Genomic DNA, 11156 nt, shown 5'->3' with positions numbered 1-11156 from the left:
GATTCAATTTGTGTTTGTAATTCATTTATATATATTTTTTAAATCTTTATTCAAGTAGGTACACTGGAGATAAATAACATGCAACAAATAATGGTAAAATAAAGATCCAGTATACTGTTGTGTATTGATTGGTCAATAGGCATAATGGACACTGTATTCCTGATTCATATTCAGACGTACATCCAATGTATTATTATTGGTTATTTTTTTAGTACCTCTTACGCTTTACAAGTTGTATCACCATTATTGGGATTTCCAATGTAATTTTCTGCTTGCAATAATTATTTGGTAGAAATGAGTAATTTGAACCTGGCGCTCCCTCAGAGTTGGTAAGAGGGAGTTTTGACTTTTGTGCAACAGATAACATTGATTTCCTCAAGGATACTCCATATGGTAAAGGAACTTTACACAGTTGTGGTCAATCAGGAGAAGTAGTAATCAGATGTCCTAAGACCGATCCAAGTATCAGAACCAACTCACTTTGTTGACTGCAGAAGATTCCTCAGTCCCTATGAGAGATCATTCCTTGTACTATACCCAAAGGATGCAGACCAAAGAATCCCATAGGTAGTGAAAGCACTGATTATACAGGAAGCAATAAGGATATTTTAGATTACCAGTGTGATGAGGACCTGCTTTAGATGATGGCGGAAGACTTATCATTGAGCGGTTGTCGAGAAATCATAAGTAAAGAATTGTGGGATACAAAATCCTAATCTACCAGAAGAAACCAAGGGCTAGATTTACTAAGCTGCGGGTTTGAAAAAGTGGGGATGTTGCCTATAGCAACCAATCAGATTCTAGCTTTCATTTATTTACTACCTTCTACAAAATGACAGCTAGAATCTGATTGGTTGCTATAGGCAACATCTCCACTTTTTCAAACCCGCAGCTTAGTAAATATACCCCCAAAAGTGATGATGGGGTCACATCATGACCATGACCACTCACTACTATCCCAACTTGGTCAGCCTACAATTTAATTATAAGTGAGCCAAGGAAATAAGCTAGAGTCTGTGTGTTACCACTCATAGATACCAGTCCAACCAGCACACAAACACAGCTCACATTCATGAAGAAGTTGGAGAACATAATATCTGTTGTATCCTATGAATCAAAAACAGTTGTCTCATTGGATCTTGGTCTCTAAAAGCCTGTTTAAAAACTAGCTGTGGCTAAGAATGACTTATCAAAGAACTGGGTTCTTAGACCTGATGCAGTACGTATAATAATGGCGATGCTCTAAGCAATTGGTTCTTTTTTGGATGGTACAGCTGCTGAAGCCACCTTATCTGTACTTTATGCTGAGAATATAAAGGATCACTTCAAAAATTTGTAAAGTATTTCTTGCCATTGATTTGATAAACTATGCAAGTATGGCAGCATAGTATCCAGCAGCTTGAAAAGTAAACATCCAGACTTGTGGAACGAGACCATGAGAGTAAATTAGGTAGTTAACAAGACAAGTGTGCCCTTTAGTGCTTTAGGTTCAGATGAAGCTCTTGAACATGAGAATAGGGCAATTAAGGTACTTGGTGGTTTGGGAAACGTAACACAAAAGAAACAGGCTCTAACATTTTTTTTCAGCCTCTCCTGAGCAGTCAAGGATCTTGACAGAAGCTAAGAAAATGGAAGGAATCACTGATTATCAAGGATCCAAACATCACCATCTGACAGCATCCAAAGCAATACGCCAACAGGAAGTTGTTGAATGCTTCTTTACAGCTCTATCATGGCATCAACAAATCCTGTGACGTATCAAGGAAAAGGACTCCTCAATATCTCTGCAAACACAGTTTTTGATGAAGTGATTCAAAAGGACACGTCAAGAATGACAGAAGAATGATGTCAAATGTACAACTTCAAGAAAGAGAGAAATGAGTCAGACAGTTGAACACTGTGGGCGACAATGAAAAAAGAGAGTCCTAACCTATGTAACAGTGCACACAAGGAGAACAAATTCTCTGCAGCACCTCTGCAATGTTCAACTTAAATGGGACGATGTTCTTACCTACAAACTAAAGCATGCTAATAAAGATTATGGAAGAGTGTCATGTGCAAGCTAATTTTTAGGCATAAATCTGCAAATATATGTTTGTGAATTACTTCCTAGAAATAGTGTGACATGGTTCTCTTAGAAGCTGTTAGATCAATGGGTTTTGTGTATGTTAAATTACCCAGAGGGGGCTGGTAGATAAGGGTAGCACCTTGTACCATTTATGGCAGGAGGCAAATGTGAAAGCCTTTGAGGATATCTCTTGCAAGACAATGAAATCTAACACATGTTTGGGATGCCCCAGACATGCCGACTGCAGAGACTGGGTTGCATGTTAATGACAGATTTAAGCTGAATAGGGTCACAGGAAAATATCATCTCATTTTCTCCAATATCATACCTACCAGAGGCATGTGTGGTATGCAGATGAAGGGAAACTTATGACCTGTTGTGTAGAGGTAAAATCATGTTTGTAAACCATACTGTTGAAAAGTTAGGATGGTGTAAAGAAAACTTGACTTAAAGGTATTCCAACAGCAGAGTCATAAAACCCTAATTTGCATTCTACCATCCTGTTGGTGCGATCTCACAGGAAAAGGGGCTGGGGGGGGGGGGGTCCTGTAGCTGGGTTTTAAAACTATAGTGGAAATGTAAGTCTTGGTTCACTCTGAGGGAGTCATTTGATTGAAGAGGTCCCATTTTTCCTGCTTCTCCCAAACCTGATTCTAAGTGAGGTATCAATTCTGTGTTTCATCCTTTTTATTTTATAAGAAACAATTGCACTATATTTGTATGTCTTTTATTATCTGTTTTATCTTAAGCATTGTGGATGTATTTTCCATATTAAATTACACTTAATAAGTTCTAGTCTCTGTGTTCTTACGAATTCACGCGACAGTTTGGTCCAGACGCTACCTAATTGAAACTGTGCAAACCTTGTGGTTTATGTGAACTCTGATTAAAGTAAATTGTGTTAGATTAATCCTAGGGAGAACCGAAGGCTTCCTAAATAAGAGTGTCAGCTCTTGTCCGAAAAAACCTTGGTTGTGGCATAATTAGTATCGCAAAGCTAGTGGGTGGCATAGATAGGGAAGGACTTAATCATTTTAGACAGACCAGGTGGTTGTTTTTTTGGTTAACCCTGTGTCACATATGCATCACGCAGACTCAGGTGAGTGCTGTTCGTGACAAAGAGCAAGATCACATAAACACTAAAGATGTGACACAGATTCCTCCATTTGGTATTGAGGACAGGTCATCTGCACCCGAGCCAACAGGTTCTAGATATTTTTTGATATATGGGATCCCTTGATGGGATGGCAGTGTTGCAAGCATTGAAAACACCATCACGTGTGAAAACATGCCTTGACCTTACAATTGAATTCAACAAGAAAATAAAGCCCACTCTACGGATGTATGATAAAACCCATTTAGTTTTCGATACCTACTTAGAAAAGTCACTCAACTCCATGCAAAGGAAAAGAGCAAGAAAAGCAACACCGGCTGAGTACAAATTCACATACTCTACAAATATTGAACATCTTAATATAAGAGCCCTCTTATCTCATTATAAAACAAAAGATAGGCTAACATCATACCTCTCAAATAAAGCCATTCTCCATCACAAAAGATAACAAGTCTGGAAGCCAGTTGGACAAACAAGGCTAAGTCCGATGAAAATGATGTTAAGGACCTTCAAAGCCCAGGTGGACACACAAATAATACTACACTGCCTTTATGTCTCACATCATGGTGCTGCTATCCTCCACATTGTTGCACCAGACACAGATGATTTTGTGCTCTCAATGTGGTGGTCAAAGTGTTTCCCATCTGGTAGGAAGGTTGTTACATGTGTTGGAACAAATAGAAGATTGATAGATCTGTGTGTGCTCCTGATTAGGCTGAAGGTGAAGACATTATTAGGCCTCCATGCTCTATCAGGGTGTGATGTTACAGGTTGCTTTGCTAAGGAAGCAAAATTATCCAGCAAGCCTTCAAGACTTCAGAAAAGGAAATCCTTGATGCTTTGGGAAGACCTGGATGCCTTGATTTAACAAGTATGATGAACAATTGATACTGATTAATTTGTCAGATCTATTTATTATATAATGTTATTATTTATTATGAGACGTGGGGCCATACTCTTATCTATTATGAGAACGGGGCCATAATATTATTTATTATGAGTCCTGAGCCATATTTGGTAGGAATTGACCTGTGATGTATTCTTAGACAAATACAGAGAAAGTGTAAATTACAATCACGATCATCCGCCTATATCATAACAGGATAAGTGTAAGAACCACGTACCAAACTCACACCATTATTATTCCTTATTTATTTTCTTTATACTTTTCTCTTGCAGTATTTATGACTTTTCAGTATTTATACCACTGCGATTCCCAGACTATTTTAATATAAGGAACTATCAGGAAACTGGGAAGTGAAGGACTAGTTGTAGTACAAATCATCTACAAAATCTGATGACAAAGAGTCCTCATTTCTACATTAACTGTATAGCCAGAGAATCCAGGAGGGGCCCAGTGCTCTTCAGCATTGGGCCTGTCAGCTATAGGGACCCAATCGTTGGTTCTATCCCCCCATCCTCCCAGGGGACTGGGCCTGATGCTGTGGTACTACAAGTAACAGTATGCAGTAATTGTTTTGGGAAAACAGACATTTGCAAACCTGAGACTATCCCTGGAAATTATGGACAGTTAGTAATAATACATGACACCCTACTGAATGTCCTTTACAAGTGCAGTGTATAAAAGTTTAAAAGCTGTTGTTGTCAGTGCCAGAATAAGGGATACAGCATCCTGGAGCTGAAGCATGTGAAGGGCCTATCTGCCATTCCATCTGAGGAGGTGGGACCAGTGCTGTAAAGGGGTGGTTAGCATTGTGGAAGGTGTGGATGGCTCCTAACGAATGCTCTCTTCCCTCCAACCGTCTTGATCTTGCTACCTCTTTAAGTGGGGAAAATGGTTTCCAACTGTGCCTCTAGCTGGGACAAGCTCTGCCACAATAGTCCCCCAAAATTGGCAATGTCCCGCTGGAACAGGAACAGTTGGGAGGTATACTGTTGCACTTTTGCTGTCTCTTCTCTTATTTCCCTGCAAACAGACAGCTCTGAACTCAATGACCATTTATCCCTTTTGTCCCACGCTCTCTTTTTTCCTCCTCTTACATTACACATAATATCCATGCTGCCCTCTGTATAGTTTTTGCTTCCTCTTTCATTAGCTCCCTCCATCACATCATTCCATCTACATTCAACATCATTCCATCTCCTCCACATCATTCCATCTCCTCCACATCATTCCATCTCCACTCCACATCATTCCATCTACATTCCATATCATTCCATCTCCTCCATATCATTCCATCTCCTCCACATCATTCCATCTCCTCCACATCATTCCATCTCCACTTCACATCATTCCATCTACATTCCATATCATTCCATCTCCACCACATCATTCCATCTCCACTCCACATCATTCCATCTACATTCCATATCATTCCATCTCCTCCATATCATTCCATCTCCTCCACATCATTCCATCTCCACTCCACATCATTCCATCTACATTCCATATCATTCCATCTCCTCCATATCATTCCATCTCCTCCACATCATTCCATCTCCTCCACATCATTCCATCTCCACTCCACATCATTCCATCTACATTCCATATCATTCCATCTCCTCCACATCATTCCATCTCCACTCCACATCATTCCATCTACATTCCATATCATTCCATCTCCTCCACATCATTCCATCTCCACTCCACATCATTCCATCTACATTCCATATCATTACATGTATCTCTACATCTTTGCTTTTCCTCCCTATATAATTTTATCTTCATCTTATATCAATAAATCTTCTTCTGTTATACATTTCATCTCATTTCATTCCCTCTCCCTCATATAATCAGAACTGTCTCCCATACATTCCACCCCCTTCAATATCATTCTCTCTTAATCTTGTATCATCCCATTATATTTTATATACTATTATCTTATGTATCAAGTGTTCCCCATACCCCTTAGATTGTAAGGTCATTTGGACATGGCGAAGTTTACCTTCTTTTCATGTAATTGTGTGCAATGTATTGTTGCTTAATAAATACATGAAAATAATAATTCCATCATCATTTTTATCGATCTATCTGCTTCCATTTCCTGTTAGTCGTTGTGCCCCTCCATCATCACCGTACCATTTAATCTCCCCCTATTATTTAATTTTCTCCATGCCATTCCACCTCCTTCCTATAATATATATATATATATATATATAATCTCCCGCATATTACATCTCTCCCATACCATGACCAGATCCTTACCAAAATTATTCCACCTTCCTCTCCCCCAGCCATATTGTTCTATACAAATATACTTTTTGTTAAACAGGTTTTTTCAATTTAGAGTTATATATATTTATATATTTTCAGAGCTTATTAAATGTACTTTAAATGTTGCTATTAAATTATATAAATAAATGAACAATACACAATTTCTAATCATATAACAGCAACCAGTAATAACAATGCATTCATTATAATCTTATCATAGCTCCCAATAAAAAACAATACATAGTTTATAATCTTATCATAGTGATGATAATGTATAGTTCATCATCATCATCATCATTTATTTATATAGCGCCAGCAAATTCCGTAGCGCTTTACAATTAGGAACAAACATTTATAAGACAATACTGGGTAATACATACAGACAGAGAGGTAAGAGGTCCCTGCTCGCAAGCTTACAATCTATGGGACAATGGGAGTTTGAAACACAGGGGCACGTGCTACATCATATTGCACATTGGACCAGCTAGAATACAAAGGTAAAAAATATTTAGTGGGCTGCGTGATCAGTCCCACAGCAATGTTGGTCAGAGGGTTTTTGTCTTCTGTTAGCTGTGTAGAGAGTGGTAATAGAGTAACCTAGGGAGATTAAGATGCTGTTTGGGGAATATTATAAGCTTGTCTGAAGAGGTGGGTTTTCAGAGAACGCTTGAAGGTTTGAAGACTAGAGGAAAGTCTTACTGTGCAAGGGAGGGTATTCCACAAAGTGGGTGCCGCCCCAAAAAAGTCCTGTATCCGGGAATGGGAGGATGTGATGACAGCGGAAGAGAGACACAGATCTTGTGCAGAACGGAGGTGTCGAGTCGGGAGATATTTTGATACAAGTGAGGAGATGTACGTCGGTGCAGTTTTGTTGACGGCCTTGTAAGTTAGTAGAAGAATTTTATATTGGATTCGTTGAAATACAGGCAACCAATGTAGAAACTGACAGAGTGGCTCAGCAGAGAAAGAACGGTTTGCATGGAAAAATCAAACTAGCCACTGCGTGCAAAATAGGGGTTCAAGTCTAATTTTGGGAAGACCAGTAAGGAGGGAATTGCAATAGTCGATGCGGGAGATGATGAGTGCATGAATTAAGGTTTTTTCAGTGTCTTGTGTGAGATATGTGCATATTCTGGAATGTATGTAACATGATTTAGATATAGAGTCGATGTGGGGAATAAATGATAGTTGCGAGTCAAGGATTACACCTAGGCCAGCGAGCTTGTGGGGTGGGAATTATGGTCATGTTATCAACAGAAATAGAAATGTCAGGCAGAAAGCTTCTGTTTTTGGGTGGGAATATTATTAATTCAGTTTTTGAAAGATTGAGTTTGAGTTGATGAGAAGACATCCAAGATGAAATAGCATAAAGACAGTCAGTTAGGCGAGACAATACAGATGGTGAAAGATCAGGAGAGCATAGATAGATTTGTGTATCATCCGCATAGAGATGCTACTGAAATCCAAAGGAGCTTATTAGTTTTCCAAGAGAAGTGGTGTAGATAGAGAATAGCAGAGGACCTAGGACTGAGCCTTGTGATACTCCAACTGATAAAGGAAGCAGAGCAGAGGTGGATCCAGAGAGACTAATACTGAAAGAGCGATTAGATAGGTAGGATGAGAACCAGGATAGGACAGTGCCTTCAAGACCTAAGGATTGTAGTGTTTTTATGAGGAGAGAGTGGTCAACAGTGTCAATTGCAGAAGAGAGATTCAGGAGAATTAGAAGAGAGTAATGGCTTTCAGTTTTTGCTGTGATCAAACCATTGACAACCTTGGTCAGCGCAGTCTCTGTGGAGTGTTGAGACTGAAAAAAATCCAGTAGATTGTTTGCTGTAAGAAAGTGTGTGAGGCGATTCTCTCGAGAAGCTTGGAGGGGCATGGGAGCTGAGAGATGGGGCGGTAATTTGAGAGAGAGTTTGGGTCAGAATTTCGTTTTTTTAAGATAGGAGTAATCACTGCGTGCTTGAACAGTGATGGAAAAATACCAGTAGAAAGAGATAGATTACAGATTTTAGTTAGAGGGGGAATGAGCACAGGGGACAGGGTCCTACCAATTTGTGAGGGAATGGGATCAAGAGGACAGGAGGTAGAGTAGGACGATGAGAAGAGAGTAGAAACTTTCTCTTCATTTGTGGGATCAAATGAAGAGAGGGTGTCAGAGGATGCTGGAAAGGAATTGAGCTAATCACTAATCGAGGGAGATGATACCATTTCAAGTCTAATCTTATCATTCTTGTCCTTGAAATAGGAGGCAAGGTCCTGGGCACTGATGTTAGTTGGAGGGTTTAGAGTGGGAGGATTGAGAAGAGATTTAAATGTGTTAAAAAGGCGTTTGGGGTTAGAAGCCTGAGCATAAATGAGAGATTGGAAGTATGTTTGTTTTGCAGTGTCCAGAGAATTTCTATAGGAGTGGTAGATACCAGTATATGTGATGAAATCATTAGAGGTACAAGATTAACGAGAAAGATTTTGTGGAGTTCTGCCCAATCAGGGGAGGAGAATGTAGAAATTGGGGAGAGAAGGTGTTGGAGAGAGGTGGAAAACTGTTAAAGATAAATAGAGTTGATATTCCTGCGGTTGTGAGGAGGCTTGGAAGAGTTTGACACTGGGGAGGGAAAAGAACTGAGGGTGAGCGAGTAGCTAATAAGGTGATGATCCTAGAGGGGGAGAGGAGCGTTAAGGAAATCAGAAACTGAGCATAGTCTAGAAAAAACAAGATCAAGACAGTGGCCATCCTGATGAGTAGAGGATTCAATCCACTGGGAGAGGTCAAGTGAAGAGGTTAGGGAGAGTAGTTTGGAAGCAGTATTGGAACGTGGATTAGAAATAGGGACGTTGAAATCACCCATGATGATGGTGGGGATGTCAGAGGATAAGAAGTGAGGGAGCCACGCAGAGAAGTGTTCAAGAAATTGTTGGCGTGGACCAGGGGGGTGATAGGTGACAGCAACACGCATAGAGAATGGGTTAAAAATCCTAACAGCATGTACTTCAAAAGATGTGAACGTGAGTGATGGGACATTTGGGAGAACTGTGAACGTGCACTGTGGGGAGAGTAGTAGTCCAACCCCAGCTCCTTGTCTCTCTCCTGGTCTGGGGGTGTGGGTGAAATGGAGGCCACCATGTGAAAGGGCTGCAGGTGAGGCAGTGTCTGACTGCGTGAGCCATGTTTCTGTTATTGCTAGAAGGTTTAGGTTGTTTGAGAGGAAGAGATCGTGTACGGAGGTAAGTTTGTTACAAACAGAGCATGTATTCCAAAGGGCACATTTAAAGGACTTTGGAAGAGTGGGGAGGCAGGTGATGCGTTTGAGGTTTGCTGGATTTCAGATATATGTGTGTGGGAGAAGTGTGGGGGACCTGGATTAGGTGATATATCACCAGCTAATAGAAGCAGGGAGGAAGAAAGACAGGAAAGATGATTGTAAAATGTGTTTTTTCCTTTTAGTTTCTGGCGACAGGGTGAGGCTGTTAAAGTTATTGAATTTAAATAGGAAAAGAGTTCATGAGTGTTAACTAGAGGTGAGTGAAGTAATGAAGGGGCAATGTGGACAGAGGTTTGTGTTGCAAGATGAGTGAGGGATGATACAGTCCTAAAGATAATGCCATGAAAATAGAAAAAGAAAAATATTTTGGCAAACATTGGGATTTGTGAGTAAAATATCAAAAATTTGGGAATTAAAAGAATTACATAATTGCAATGTCCTGTGTAATCAGAGAAATAGTGCAGAGTGAGGCTGTAGTAGATGTAGTTTATCTGTGGATATCTGGACAGCATGAGTAATGATGTGGGTAGAAGTGTTGAATGGAGAGTAATAAAGAACAGGTGATGGAGTTTCTGAGTTCTTGCAGAGTCATGAGAGAGCAGATTGGTTCAAAATCAGTTTAATTTATTCCTGCTTCTGATGGCAGACAAAGCCTTGAGTAGAATTGAAAGTACAATGATGAGATAGAGGACTGAAATAGCTGAAGCATGGGTAGGGAATGGCTGAGCAAGTAGTACAGCAGGCTGATTAAACAGAGGGGATTTTGCAGAGAAAATAAACTGACAGATAAAACAAACTTTCATGAGCTGAGTAGAAAATAAGAGCAGAATCCAAAACAGTCTTCTTGTGGTGTGAAGCTTTTAGCCAGGGAGAGATGGAAACATCAGGGGTAGAATATGTTTTTTTTTTAGTTGAATACTGTCTGTTGTTCTTGTGTAGCTGTGATAATAGGCAGCTTGTTCTTCTCCTGTTTCTTCCTGTTTAACTCAGGTATAACTCCGAATTATGCTATTTATTTTTTTCTACACTTGTAACTATACACTTAGAAATATTCACACTAACTATGCAGCCATCACTTGGCTTGCAGCCATTCTACAATGAATATGGCTTATCATCAGCTATCATAGAGACTAAAATTAATTGTTAACCAGGGTATATATTATATCTCAGTTTCACTTTTATCAGTTGTTGTCAGTTTCTCTGTTAGGTACAGTTTGTTGATCTGTATTTTGGTTGCATTCCAACTTAATTAGATCTTATTCTGTTGGGAGCCTACGTAAAGTGTAGTTGCCAAGCAGCATGGGCAAATAAGGATGCTATTTTATTTGTTATTAATAGGGCGACTTAAGCATGCTTCCACACACATATACACACCAAAGAATTTCTATGTAAAAAGTATATGAAAGGCGAAATGCGTCAGGTTAGGTGTAGTATCATCCTGCCATAACAGTATTGACGGATCATTCATTGGGACTCCCTTCTGCATGTATATTATTAACCACAGACCAACTACCAGCAATATAGGCTTTCAAA

Source organism: Mixophyes fleayi, chromosome 1 (assembly GCF_038048845.1).
Source record: "Mixophyes fleayi isolate aMixFle1 chromosome 1, aMixFle1.hap1, whole genome shotgun sequence".
Classification (NCBI taxonomy): Eukaryota; Metazoa; Chordata; class Amphibia; order Anura; family Limnodynastidae; genus Mixophyes; species Mixophyes fleayi.
The sequence above is the reverse complement of the archived record's forward strand: the minus strand, read 5'-3'. Positions refer to the sequence as shown.